General features: G+C 47.0%; 1 non-coding gene and 1 pseudogene across 1 annotated transcript; both read left to right on the top strand.

Moving 5' to 3' along the window:
* Positions 1-1,676: 1,676 nt before the first annotated feature.
* On the top strand, positions 1,677-1,797 carry TRNAL-CAA (transfer RNA leucine (anticodon CAA)). The gene is made up of 2 exons: positions 1,677-1,714; positions 1,752-1,797. It is a non-coding gene; the product is annotated as a tRNA-Leu (tRNA).
* A 106-nt stretch (positions 1,798-1,903) lies between these two features.
* On the top strand, positions 1,904-3,090 carry LOC146193594 (uncharacterized; annotated as a pseudogene).
* The last annotated feature ends 10,188 nt before the right edge of the window (positions 3,091-13,278 follow it).

The following is a 13,278-nucleotide window of genomic DNA, read 5'->3' as shown; positions in this document are numbered from 1 at the left end:
TGTTTCTCACGAAATTCTTTTTTCCATTTTGGAGCATTCTAACTTTAGTGACGTCATAGTGGAGGGTGTTAAAATGGCTTATGCGAACTGCACGACCCGTATTATTGTGAATGGTGAACTGACTGACTGCATCGCAGTACGGTCATCAGTAAGGCAGGGCTGCCCGCTCTCACTCCTGTTTTTTGCACTGTATTTAGAGCCACTTTGCTTGGCTATCATTGATAGCGATCGCATTTTAGGATTCAAGCTGCAATCAGCACACGTGAAAATGCTAGCATACGCTGATGACATTGCAGTCTTTTGTGCAACTAGAAAGAGCATCTGTGAAGTCACTGGTGTCGTCCAAACATTTTGTGGTCAAACCGGATGCAAGATCAATTGGGAGAAAAGCTCTGGGTTTTGGCACGGTGATTGGGACATGACACCTGATTTCTTCTGTAAGCTGCGATGGTCTGCTCTCCCAACACGATATCTAGGCGTGCCTTTAGAATATTATCAAGATCCCAACGTGCACTGGGTGGAAGAAACGTCCAGAGTGAAAGAAAAAGCGGATGCGTGGCAAGGAAGGCAACTGTCAATATTTTCGCGCGCTTCTATTTGTAATGTTTTTCTTATTTCGAGGCTGTGGTACCTCATAAATGTGTTGTGTATCTCACGAACCTCAATTCAGAAAATGCACCGCGTTTTTGCTGTTTTTATTTGGGCATCCACATGGGAAAAAACCGCCCGGAAGAATTTGTTTATTTCTGTTAAAAGGGGCGGGCTTGGCCTTGCACATCTGTTCTTGCGTCAGGTGGTCTCGCGATTTATATTCCTCCGTGATCAAGAAGATACCTTTCTAAGAACTGTGATGCAAGTGCGATTGCAGAGGCTGCTCCCTGAATGGATTGTGTCATGTGAAAACATGCCTGGTACTGTGACTGGCTACCTGCGCGAGGTTGTTTTTTCGTGCAAGTTGCTAGAAGTGCGGTTTTCTTTTAATTATCTTTCCAATGTTACCAGAAAAAAACTGTATAAGGATCTCATTGACGTGATGCTGCCGGTGCCTTTTTACCGGGCATTACACTGTGGAGGCCCAGGGCAGGACGTTTTGAAAAGAGTTAAGAAGATGCCCGTGAGGCCATCTGCTAAAACGTTCCTTTTCAAACTTCACTCCAATACGCTCCCTGTTAAAACCTGGCTGAATGAAAAAGGTATCTTCGTCCCATGGACAACAAATTGCCTGTAGTGCAAAAAACCGGAAACAATTGAACACGTTTTCTTACAGTGTTGGGATGCTGTCTTTCTATGGGACGTCCTCCAAAGGAGAATTAAAAAGGAACTTCCATTAACTGCTTACGGTATAAGATTCCTACCAGTGCGGAACGATGATGCACCTTATGATTTAATTATGCTTCTTGGCCTCCATAGTTTGTGGAAAACACGAATGCAGGTGCGTCATGCAGATATAGATACACGATCTGCGCGTGAAAACTTTATTGAAAGTGCTCTGTATATACACGAAACTTTCAGGATGCAGCAGGATCCGCCACAATGGCATTCTCTGTTTGATGAGTTGGCGCACTTGAAAAGATTTTAGCCGCGTACGCGTTAGCTCAAGTGTAGTTGACGTGTTTTATCATGTGTATTTTTGGTTTGTGTTTCACGGCAATAAAGAAAAAAAAAGAAAAAAAAAAGTCAGGATGGCCGAGTGGTCTAAGGCGCCAGACTCAAGGTTTGGTACTTTGCTCGCTATGCGAACGAACCGAGGCTTCTGGTCCACGGATGTGGGCGTGGGTTCGAATCCCACTTCTGACACATTTTTTTTGCGATACTTCGAGAATGTAGTGTAGCGCAGCAACTAAAATCAGGTTAGAACAGTCGGATTCCACTTCCGGGCGCCGAAACGAACGGACATTTAATAATGTGCTCCATCGGAGCAGTATCAGCGGGCCAGTCTGGCCGCGGAAACAGGTTTTTGTCTGCCGTCGATGAAGATTACCAGGTCATACTGCCAACTTCGCCGACAGAAAGAATTGTGTTGAACACAATTTTTATGCACGCAGATCCAGCGGATAAACCGTATCGCATCAAGGACTTCAGAGATACTTTGGTTCTTCTTGGCGCGCTCCCTGAAGTGCTTGCTTTGGGGCGTATCAGATGAACCATGTCTGGGCCGTTACGCTCAAGAGTGCCGAGACAACGAGAAAACTACTGGCGGCTACTGATGTCAAGGTGAAAAACCGGCCGTGTCTACTGATGGACCCGAATAACCAGGATGTGCGCCTGAAAATCCACTGGGTTTTGCATGGCGTTAGTGACGACGATGTCCGTGCTGCCTTGCTGCCGTACGGAACAGTGACTGACGTGTCCAAAGAGCGTTGGAGAACCTTCGGTGTCGCAGACAAAGGGTCCACTACGAGAACAGTGGCCCTCAAGTTGAAAAGTGGAATTTCAAGGGATGACATTCCGCACCAGCTCAAGATAGCAGGTGAGCCCGCAATTCTTGTTGTTCCGGGAAGGGCGCCGCTCTGTTTGAGGTGCAAGGACACAGGTCATATTAGGCGGGATTTTAATGTGCCGAAATGCAGCCTTTGTCGTCGCTTCGGCCACACGGATGAGCAGTGTGTCAAAACATACGCCAGTGCAACAGGGCCTGCAAGAACCGACGACTTCTCAGAACACCTCATGGACGAGGTGGACGTCGCGGAAGTTACCGGTGCGGAAGATAGTGCGAGAGCAAAGGACTCAAAGAAGAGAACAAACCAGCCCCCTCAACTCGAGGGAAATTCTGAGCGACAAGAAGCCCTGCAACATGAAAAGAGCGCTGCGGGCGAGGCCACCGAAGCAAGTGTTGCTGCTATCGGTGCCAGTGGTAAGTTGACGTCAACGTCTTCAAAGGAACAGGCACCGATGGACACGCGCGAAAGTACAAGTAATATTGCGACTACGAAACGCACGCGCGATGTAAACGACGCAGCGGGCGCCCCCAACAAGACCGATCAAGAGGAACCGCCCCACAAAGCGGCCCCTCTACTTCGGCCATCTTTCAAGCCAAAGCCCACTATTCCGCCTAACCGGAACCCACCAGGGATGCAGCCTTCGCCATGAAGGAGCCCCGAGTACGTAGCTGCTCGGGCCGCTTCTGGGGCTGAAGGATTCCTGATGCGGCCCGGAGCGGCGACAAATGCAGCGTCGCTCTTTTTCAACGCCACCAGCATGAAGCAGTGATGCCACCTTGGAGCATTGTTTTTCAGTCATGTCAGCCTGTACTGCACAGTTTGTCCGCTCCTGACCCCAATGTACCAGGTGAGATCGTGCGGCTCGTTTAATTCATTTTCAGCATGGCGGTTGAACCAGAAGTAGCTGTACGTGTAGCCTCGCTTAATGTGCGAGGGTTGTCAGCCAGGCGAAAACAGTACCAAGTCAGCCGTCTATTGTTAGATAACGAAATAGACATAATGGCCGTACAAGAAATGAATGTGGAGAGCAATGAGCAAACGAGCCGCATGGTCGAACCCTTCTCTGCTCGCTATAATATTTGCGTGTGCCATGCGGTTGGTATCTCGGGTGGCTGTGCGCTGTTCTTGCGCAATTCTTTGGGCATTTTAGTAGAAGCAGTAACTGTGAGTGATAATGGCCAATTCGTCTGCGATTTCTCTTTGACGGGTGTACAGTGGCGTGTCATGTGCGTGTATGCGCCGAACAGAGAGGATGATCGGCGTAGTTTCTTTGAGCGAATCGGTGTCTACTTGAAATGTCCAAAGAGCGTCATTCTACTCGGCGATTTCAACTGTGTCTGCTATGCCGAGGACAGGTCAGGCAAGAGGTCGGTGCGAGACAGAAGTGCTCTCCTACTGAGCACGTTAATGCAAGAATGCGAAATGGAAGATGTTGGTCATGTTTTGGCTTGCAGCTCTTCTCCACACTTTACGCACTTCCAACGTGCAAGTCACGCCAGACTGGATCGTGCCTATGTCTCTTTGGCTGTGCTACCAAGGTGTTCGGATTATAAAGTTAAACATGTTTCATTCAGCGACCATAGCTTAGTGGCTTTTACTATCGGCACAAAGCAGAAAAAATCGAAATTTTGCTGGGACCTATAGAAGTTTAACCTTAAGCTCCTTGATGATGAAGTTTTTGTAAATGAGGTTAAAATGAAGATACAGCGATTGCTTGAAAATGAGCCTTCGAAATCTATCTCGGCGTGGGAAATATTCAAGCAAGAAATTAAAATAGGCGCTATAGAAAGGAGCACCGTCCTGAGACAAGAAGAAAGGAAGAAAGAAAAAGAACTGCAGTGCCAGTTAAGTTTTGTTTTAAGCTTGGAAAATGTGCAGCCCGGAAAATATACCGCACAGATCAGAAAACTGAAGGCGCAGTTAGAATGTGCAGATAAAGAAAAATACATGGGAGCAATAGTACAAGCCCGGGCGGAAAGGTTGCTCATGGGTGAAGCGCCGACGAAACGCTCGATAAGTGATGAAAAGCGATACGCGAAACGAAACGAAATAAGACAGATAAGATACGGAGATACGGTTACTATTGACGGCGAGGAAATAAAAATGGCCTTTTTTGAGCACTATCGCAACCTGATAGGGCGCCAACGGCCAGTGGAAGAAGGTTTCGAACAAGAATTTCTTGCATTAATCCCAGCATTGGACCCAACTGTTACAGCAGGTCTGGAAGCGCCAATAACTGTAAATGAGATTGAAAAAGCTAGTGAGGAACTAAGCCATGGGAAAACACCTGGTCCAGACGGTGTTGGTGCAGCATTGTACAAGTTGTTGAAGAGCGAAATCGCAACCGCCTTGCACCGTGTGATTTTGCAGGCGTATGAAGAAAACTGCATCCCTCCGTCCTTTCGTCAAACACACGTTGTAATGGTTCCAAAAAGTGACGATCCTTTAAAGCTCTTATCTGTAACATCATATCGTCCAATCAGTCTGACTAACGTTGACTATAAAATTTTTATGAAGGTTCTTGGGAGTAGGTTACAGAAGGTCATTAAGGAAATAGTAGGGCATCATCACACGTGTGGTATTAAAGGCCGAACAATAAGTGTAAACATTCATGTAGCTAGAAACATTCTGGAGTGCTGTGACGCTTGGGGTGACCACGTTGCAATGCTCCAGATAGACCTTGAGAAAGCCTTCGACCTTGTTGATCATGGCATACTTTTTCGAATACTAGAACATATTAAAGTTGGGTCTATTTTATTAAATGGAATAAAAATGGCTTACAACGAGTGTTACACTAAGGTAGTTGTAAACAAGCAACTAACGAAAAATATTCCAGTAATGTCATCAGTTAGACAAAGCTGCCCACTATCGCCCTTGCTATTTGCGATTTACCTCGAACCCTTTTGCCAAAAGATGGTTCACTGTGAACGTATACACGGATTCAGACTGATGGCTAGCGAAGGTAAAATTTTTGCGTACGCCGATGACATTGTTGCTTTTGTCAAGACAAGGAAAGTGTTAGTCAAACAGTGCATTTTGCAAATAAGTTTTGTCAGATGTCGGGTAGTTCAATAAATTGGGACAAATGTATAGGCTTTGGCATGGAAGTTGGGATTCCACTCCTGAATCCCTCGAAAACATAAAATTCTCGTCTCTACCAGTGAAATATCTAGGGGTTCCACTTGAACATTGCAAAGACGCAAATGATTATTGGGTGCAAGAGACTGAGCGTTCTCGGGAGAAAACACTAGGGTGGGGCGGAAGGGAGCTCTCCATGTTCGCCCATTCAACTGTGTGTAATTTGTTTATTGTTGCTAAAGTTTGGTATGTTCTTCAAGTCTTGTGCATGTCGCGAGTCAGTATTCAAAAGCTACACAGAGATTTTGCTGTTTTTTTGCGGGGTTCAGTGTGGGAAAGAACAAGTCGTACCAATCTCTTCCGTCCGGTTAGAGAAGGGGGACTCGGTCTTACTCACTTGTTTCTGAGACAGATTGTGTCTCGCTTTATGTTTCTGCGTACACAATGCCATCCATTATTGCGCACTGTGATACAGGTGCGTCTCTGGCACGAGTTACCAGGATTTGTTGTGTCTTCTTCTGAATTAAGGCGAACAAGTATTCGTGGGTTTTTGCGTGAAGTCGTATTGAGTTTCCGAATGTTAAATGTTAGATTTTCCATAGAATACCTGTCTTCAATAACAAAGAAACAATTGTACAAAGATTTACTAGATGTAATGCTCCCGGTTCCAATGTATCGCACCATATACGGTGCAGGCCCATTAATGAACGTCCTGAAAAGGGCGAAGAAAATGCCCGTGCGCTCGTCAACAAAGACATTTTTTTTCTACTACACAGCGGAACACTGCCGGTTAAACCGTGGCTGGAGGAAAAGGGAATATTTGTCCCTTGGTCAGTGAACTGTATAATCTGTCGAAAGCCTGAAACCGTAGAGCCTATTTTTCTTGAATGTTGGGACGCGATATTCCTTTGGGATATTCTGCAGCGCACGCTCACAAAGCAGTTTAAAATTTCCCCTCGTGGTATCCGCTTCCTCCCGGCAGCTGATGAAGGGGGGCTACCCCTCGATATGATTATTCTACTGGGCCTGCACAGTCTATGGAAGACCCGTATGGCTGTGAGAAATGCTGATGAACATGTCCATCCTGCGCGAGAGTACTTTATGGAAAATGTATTCTACATCAAACAAGTGTTGAAAAGCCGAGGTGATCCACCTGAATGGCTACCGGAAATGGACAAGCTAGTCAACTTGAAGCCCTTTTAAGCGACGTACTGACCAAGAAGGCTGGACGTCTTATTAACCATTGTACTGGGGTAGTGCTACATATGTGTGTATGTTGTCCAGGCAATAAAAAAAAGGATGGCTGAGTGGTCTAAGGCGCCAGACACAAGGTTTAGTACTTTCCTCGCTATGCGAACGAACCGAGGCTTCTGGTCAATGGATGTGGGCGTGGGTTCGAGTCCCTTGTCTGACACATTTATTTTTGCCATACTTCGAGAATGCAGTGTAGTCATCATCATCATCAGCCTGATTATACCCACTGCAGGGCGAAGGCCTCTCCCATATTTCTTCACTTAACCCGGTTCTGTGCTAGCTGCATCCACTTGACCCCTGCGAACTTCTTAATCTCATCCGCCCACCTAACTTTCTGCCGCCCCCTGCTACGCTTTCCTTCCCTTGGAATCCAGTTTGTTACCCTCAGCGACCATCGGTTATCCTCTCTTCGCACTACATGTCCTGCCCATGTCCATTTCTTCTTCTTAATTTCTACTAGAATGTCAGTAACTTGGGTTATTTCTCTGACCCACTCTGCACGCTTTCTATCTCTTAATGTTACCCCTACCATTTTTCGTTCCATAGCCCTCTGGGTTGTCCTAAACTTAAGTAGAACTCTCTTGGTTAGCCTCCACGTTTCAGCCCCATAGACGAGTACAGATTGGCGTAATGAGATTGGCGGTAGGGAAAAACAGACGTTCCACCAGTGACGAAGGACGAGGTCAAGAAAGCACTAGAAACTATGAAAAGGGGGAAATCAGCTGGAGAGGATCAGTTAACTACAGATTTGCTGAAGGACGGGGGGATATTGTGCTAGAAAAACTGGCCACCCTGTATACGCAGTGCCTGGTGTCATCGACGGTACCGGAACCATGGAAGAATGCAAACATTATCCTCATTCACAAGAAAGGGGACTCTAAGGACCTTAAAAATTACAGACCAATCAGCTTACTCTCTGTTACGTATAAGGTATTTACTAAGGTAATCGCTAATAGAATCAGGACAACCTTAGACTGCAATCAAGCAAAGGATCAAGCAGGGTTTCGGAAACGATATTCTACTATCGATCATATCCATACCATCAATCAGGTGATAGAAAAATGCTCGGATATAACCAGCCCTTATACATAGCATTCATTGATTACGAAAAAGCATTCGACTCAGTTGAAACCTCTGCGGTGATGCAGGCATTGCGAAATCAGGGGGTAGACGAGCCGTACGTGAAAGTTCTGGAAGATATATATAGTGGCTGCACAGCAACCATAGTTCTGCATAAACAAAGTAACAAAATTCCCATAAAGAAAGGTGTTAGGCAAGGAGACACAATCTCCCCAGTACTATTCACAGCTTGTTTAGAGGAAGTATTCAGAGACTTGGAATGGGAGCAGTTAGGGATAAGGGTAGATGGAGAACACCTCAGTAATCTGCGATTTGCTGATGACATTGCCTTGCTAAGCAACTCGGGGGATGAACTGCAAATAATGATTGATGACCTAGACAGGAAAAGTAGAAAGGTAGGCTTGAAAATCAATATGCAGAAGACTAAGGTAATGTTCAACAGCCTCGGGAAGGAAGAGCAGTTTACATTGGGTAGCGAAATACTGGAAGTAGTAGGCGAATATGTCTACTTAGGACAGGTAGTAACCGCAGATCCGGACCACGAAAAGGAAATAACAAGAAGAATACAATTGGGATGGAGCGCATTTGGCAAGCACTCGCAGATTATGACTAGCAGCTTACCGGTATCGCTCAAGAGGAAAGTATACAACAGTTGCATCTTGCAGTGTAGTGCAGCAACTAAAATCAGGCTAGAACAGTGTCAGGATGGCCGAGCATTCTACTTCCGGCCACCGTAGTGAACGGTCGCAGAATCATGTGCTCCAGCGGAGCGGCGATAGCGGCCCTTTCCAGCCGCGGAAACAGGCTTGACGACATGGACTATAGGGAGTATCAGATTATTCTGCCAACTTTGCCCACCAGACGCGTTGTTTTTAACACGCTTTTTTTTTGCACGGCGATGTGCGAGTCAGGCCATACAGGGTCGAGGATTTCCGCGACGCCCTCGTCAAGGCTGGTGCGCTCCCCGACGTTGTGGCGTTGGGGGAGTATCAGATCAACCATGTTTGGGCGGTCACGTTAAGCAGCACAGAAGCAACGAAGAAATTGGCGGCTTTCAAGGAACTCGAAGTTAAGGGACGCCGTTGCCTTATTATCGATCCCGAAGACCAACAGGTGAAGCTGCGACATCACTGGATGTTGCACGGTGTGGGAGACGACGACATCCGGACGGCTTTCGCTGCGATTGGGAATGTGACCGAGGTGACCCGGGAAAGGTGGAGAGTTCAAGGCGTCAAGGAGAAGGGGTCCACCACGAGGACTGTGCTCCTGAAATTGAAACCCGGCATTAAGGTCGACGACTTACCCCACCAGCTGCGAGTTGCCGGAGACCTAGCCCTTGTCGTGGTGCCTGGGCGAGCGATGCAGTGCCTGCGCTGCCGCGGTAACGGTCACGTTCGACGTGAATGTAAGGTACCGCGTTGTCCAAAATGTAGACGCTACGGACATGACGAGGCTGCCTGTGTGCTTCGTACGCTTCGGCCGCGGGACATGGAACTGCGGAACGGTCGGCGGAGCTCACCATGGACGTGGTCGAGGCGGAGGAGGCGGCGAAGGGTGCCGGAGAGGTGCGAACGCAGACACGGGTGACTGATTCGTCGGTGGACTCGGCAGAAAGCGGCAATGCTGCGAGGGATGTGGGGAGAGCGGACTCTGCACCTGAGCTCCCTAGCAATGAGGAAGGCACGTCACTTGAGCCGGCAAACGTTATGGAACAGGATAATGGGGAGGTTAAGTTAAGTGGAGAAATATGGGAGAGGCCTTCGCCCTGCAGTGGGTATAATCAGGCTGATGATGATGATGATGATGAATGGGGAGGGCACTCGGACACCAGCGGTGTTCGTAAGCAAGGCGTCCCAGCCCCAGCCAAGCGATCCCACACACAGTCCGAACCCGAAGGTAACCAGGCGTCAGCCCCCAGCGTTGAGGAGCCACCAGCAAAAACGGGGCAATCCCGGCGGTCCACGCTACGTCTGCGGCCAAACATTTCATCAGAGAGACGGGCAGCGGATAAAGTGCCCCCGCTGCCGGGTCAGCCGCTCGCCCCGGACGGGGATGGATCCAACGACGGCGTCTAGCAACGCGCTAGACGGGAAAGGTAAGCACCATGCTTTCGGTCTCTTCACCCTTGATGAAAATGGCGCCCGAAACCACCTTAAGAGTAGCCACGTTAAATGTCAGGGGATTGGCAGGCAAAAAGAAGCAGAGCCAGGTGCACCGGCTCTTAATTGACCACGATATTGACGTGCTTGCCGTGCAAGAAACTAAGGCTGACGGGGAGGAAGAGACCGGGAGCATGGTGCGACATTTCATGGCTAGATTTTACGCCATTGTTAGCCACGCAGTTGGGACATCGGCCGGGTGTGTATTGCTTGTCAAAAAGCTGCCTGGTCTGGTTGTAAAGGGCTACTCCTCATGCTCTTCTGGACGGTGTGTAGTGGCTGATTGTGTATACAGCGGTGTTGAGTGGCGCATTATTTGTGTGTACTCTCCTAACTGTGTGGAGGAAAGAACAGTGTTTTTCGAGAATGTTATGCAGCAGTTAAGTACGGAAAGGCAGGTAGTATTGCTGGGCGATTTTAACTGTGTACTGAATGCTCGAGACAAAACCAGCACACGCGGATTCAGAGACAAGAACACTGAAATGTTATGCCAGTTAATAAGCGAATGGAATATGGAGGATGTGGCTGATTGCTTGGAAGGACCGCGTGCCGTTCAGTACACGCACTTCCAAGGTTCTAGCCACGCGCGTCTGGACAGAATTTACGCGTCGCTGGATTTGATTCATTCATGCAATGAATACCGAGTTGTGCCTATGACATTCACGGATCACTGTTTGGTGCAATGCTTATTCGGCACCAAAAAACGAAGCAATGCATTTAGCCGGGAGTTATGGAAATTGAACAATAAATTGCTTAATGATGATGCCTTTAGACGCGTGGTATTGATTGAATTGATTCAAGTGAGGCCAGGGACATTGCTCGAAATCTGTAAACAGTGGGAGTTGTGCAAGGAACAGATTAAAATTAAAGCCATTGACAGATCAAGTTGCCTGGTGTACGAGAAGAAAATTACAGAAACCCAGCTTAAGGCTTTGCTTGCAAAACTACACGAACAGGAATGTAAGGCACCCGGCAGATGGATAGAGAATATTCGAAAAATAAAAGAACAGATTAACTTGATAGAAGAAGACAGATACCAAGGAGCGTTAGTGCGTGCAAGAGCGGAAAAATTGGCCATGGATGAGACGCCGACAAAAAGATCGTTGGGAATAGAAAAAGCAAATGCAATGCGAAATCACGTCGCAGAGGTAGATTGGGCAGGACGCACAGAAACCGATAACGAAGGAATCGCGAAAGCTTTCCGGGAGTATTATGAAGATCTATTTTCGTCCCGAGAAGTTTATTTGGACCGTTTTAAAGAATCCTTTCTTGACGCGATGCCAAAAATTGACGAGGAACAAAAATAAAGACTGGAGCGGCCAATAAGTGAAAAAGAAGTGCAGCAGGCAATAGAAAATTTAAACCCAGGGAAATCACCCGGGCCTGATGGCCTGAGGGCGGCTTTTCATAAAGCGTTCAAGGAACAGCTATCTCCTTTGTTGTGTGCCTTATTTAATGAAGCGTATGAACTGAAGGCACTGCCTGCGTCTTTCGGATCATCGCACACAGTACTTATTCCGAAAACTGACCAACCAGATAAGCTTAGGCAGTTGTCGTCTTACAGGCCCATTGCTCTGACAAAAGTTGATTACAAGATTTATATGAAGGTGCTTGCTGACAGACTACAAACGGTTATATGCGAACTAGTGGGCCCTCACCAAACGTGCGGTATCAAAGGGCGATCTATCTTTCAGAACATTCACAAAGCGAGAAGTGTGCTCGAATGCTGCGATGCAACTCATGCATGTGTTGGGTTACTGCAGTTGGACTTGGAGAAAGCTTTTGATTGTGTGGCACATACTATTCTGTTCCGTATATTAGACTATGTTAATGTCGGCTCTGTTATTCGAGAGGGAGTGGCTTTGGCGTACCGTAACTGCACTACGAGATTAATTGTCAATAAGTCACTGGGGGCCCCCATCAACGTACGACGTTCGGTGCGCCAAGGTTGCCCTCTCAGCCCTCTTTTGTTCGGCATTTATATTGAAACGTTGTGTTTAAGCATCCTACAAAACAATGACATTGATGGTTTTCGACTACAGGAGTCAGAAGACAAATTGGTGGCTTACGCAGACGACGTTGCGGTTTTTTGTGTAAATAAGGAGAGTATAAAGAGGACAGTGGATGTGGTAAAACATTTTAGCAAAGTCACAGGGAGTAAAGTTAACTGGGGTAAGTGCTTGGGATTTTGGCACGGAGAATGGCAGCTGACCCCCGACACTTTCGCTAATGTTTTGTGGGTTACAACGCCTGCAAAGTACTTGGGTGTGCCCTTGAAATTTTACAAGGAAATCGAGCCATACTGGCTAGAGCAGGTCAAAGAAACCAGTGAAAAAGCGGAGAAATGGAAAAGCGCTCAATTATCAATATTTGCAAGAGCCGCAGTTTGCAACCTGTTTTTAATTAGTAAGTTATGGTATGTTATGCAAGTGTTGCATTGCTCCCGTGTAAATGTGCAAAAATTGCATCGAGTTTTTGCGGTGTTTGTTTGGGCCTCGAGTTGTTAGAGGTGCAGTCGGACAAATTTGTTCCGGCAGGTGAAGCATGGGGGGCTCGGTCTGGGTCATTTGTTTGTGCGACAGATTGTCAACCGGTTTATGTTTTTTAGGGATGCCAGCGATCCATTCCTGCGCACAGGGTGTCAACAAAGACTTGGTCGAGCGTTGCCTGATTTCGTAGTTTTTACTCAATGTATGCCTGGTTCTCCGTTCGGATTCTTTAGGGAAATTGTTTTGAGCGTGAAATTCTTAAGCGCACGCTTTTCGAAAGAGTATTTAAGTAATGTTAACAGGAGAACAATATACAAGGATGTTTGTGAAGTGGTGTTCCCGGTGCCTTGTACCGAGCTTTATACTATGGAGGCACAGGAAGTAATGTATTAAAACGCGTAAAGAAAATGCAAGTTGCTCCAGGAGCTAAAACGTTTTTCTTTATGCTACATACCGGTACTTTGAGTGTAAAATTATTTATGGAGGAGAAGGGTATGTTCCTACCGTGGGGGGCCCAATGTCTCATCTGCAAACAGCCAGAGACAATAGATCACGTGTTTTTGCATTGCTGGGAGGGGGTATATTTGTGTGATGTTCTGCAAAGGACAATAAAATACAGTTGCCACTTGATTCCTATGGCATTAGGTATTTGCCATTGGATAACCACGATGATATGCCGTTAGGCCAGGTTATGTTAATGTGCCTCCACAGTATATGGCGCGCACGAATGGCTGGTTATCACTGCGATCCAGATGCACGGCCAGCCCGCATGTATTT

The sequence above is a fragment of the Amblyomma maculatum genome, chromosome 4, assembly GCF_055883805.1.
Source record: "Amblyomma maculatum isolate TAMU_Amacu chromosome 4, ASM5588380v1, whole genome shotgun sequence".
NCBI lineage: Eukaryota > Metazoa > Arthropoda > Arachnida > Ixodida > Ixodidae > Amblyomma > Amblyomma maculatum.
Note: the sequence above shows the minus strand (reverse complement) of the source record. Positions and strands in the feature narration are given on the sequence as shown.